Source organism: Gallus gallus, chromosome 1, assembly GCF_016699485.2.
Source record: "Gallus gallus isolate bGalGal1 chromosome 1, bGalGal1.mat.broiler.GRCg7b, whole genome shotgun sequence".
In the NCBI taxonomy this organism is placed as follows: Eukaryota; Metazoa; Chordata; class Aves; order Galliformes; family Phasianidae; genus Gallus; species Gallus gallus.
The window spans coordinates 114,058,711-114,060,092 of NC_052532.1; positions in this window are offsets into that span (position 1 = coordinate 114,058,711).

Sequence of the window (1,382 nt, forward strand, 5' to 3'; positions counted from 1 at the left end):
TCAAATGTGCCTGTTTTGTTTTAAGTGCAATAGCTGTGCAGCTGAGACTCACCTGGATTTTCTATTGGGCATACGATCGGTAACTACTAAAGATCCTACTAAAGGATCTTGTCAGAATCTGCAGGGAGGGAGATGTCAGATCTTGCTTATGTCACCCCTCTACCTTCATAGGCTGTAGAATAGCACTGGGAACGCATCCGTGTGTCCCAGAGCCCAGTAATGCCTCTATAAATGCAATTATCGTAACATCAGGAAAAGCCAAATTGTTTTAAATGTGGTAAATAATAAGGCAACGTGTTGAAGTTAGAATCTATACTCAACACCTTGTTCCAGTGGGGAAATTTATTACATACAGATTTCTTTTTCACATTTCCAGTAATGATTATAATTTCTTTCTGTTTTGATTCCAGAAGTTGTGCTACTTTTCACACTGAAAAAATAGATGCTGGTTTTGAACCGTTGCAAAAATGGTGTTTTATATACTAAAGATATGCCATGGTGTTACTTCTGCTGTTCAGAAAAATACTGTCATCCCTGCATCACTGGATTCCCGTCATGTAAGCGAGCAGCAGTGGAAAGAAGGAGCAGTCAGCAGAAAGCAATAGGAAGACTGGAGACTGAAGTCTGTGGCTTCGGTAGTGACTGAGTACCTGCAGGAGGGTGGGGAGCACAAAGTGGAAATCAAGTAATGGCAAAGGAATTCAGAGCAGGGAGGGAGTGGGATGGGTGACAAGGGGTGGAGGATGGCTTTGTTTGAAGGCTTGTTTCCTTCTGAAATGCAAGTACAATAAGGGAGGAAGTTGACAGGGAACAGGAACGTGCAGCCACTGGAGAGTGAGAGAGCAGACCAGGGGTGTACTTAAAATCTGTGTTAAATGATCATTTTAGTGAGTGTGGCTTTAAGGGAACATTTTTTTCAATGGTTTAACTGGTGCTTGAAGCCCAAACTCTAGGTCATCTACATGCCTACATGTTGATGAAAGGTCAGAGAGGCGTGCTGGTTTACCAGGGCAAGAAATAAAGTACAAGGTGATGGTACCTGATGCTAGCACTGTCTCGCCAAATGCATTTAATGATAGGGTCACTGAACTGGTGTGACCTTGGTCTACTAAAGTTGTACCAGCTGACTTGGCAGTCTTGACCTGCATCTTGCCATATGTTTGGTATCTGCCATAAACATAGACCTGTGCTGTGCCACTGAAACAAAGGAAGTGTGGCTGGATGTATGGTGTGCTACCCGCAAAAGAAAATATGTGGAGAACAGTGTACAAGCCCAAGTTTGTTCCTACCAAAATGCAGCTTGAACATGAGTAAGTGATGCTGAAAACTCTAGTGTAGAAACTGAGGCGAAAGTAGTGAAAGTAATGAAAACGCTCAGTGAG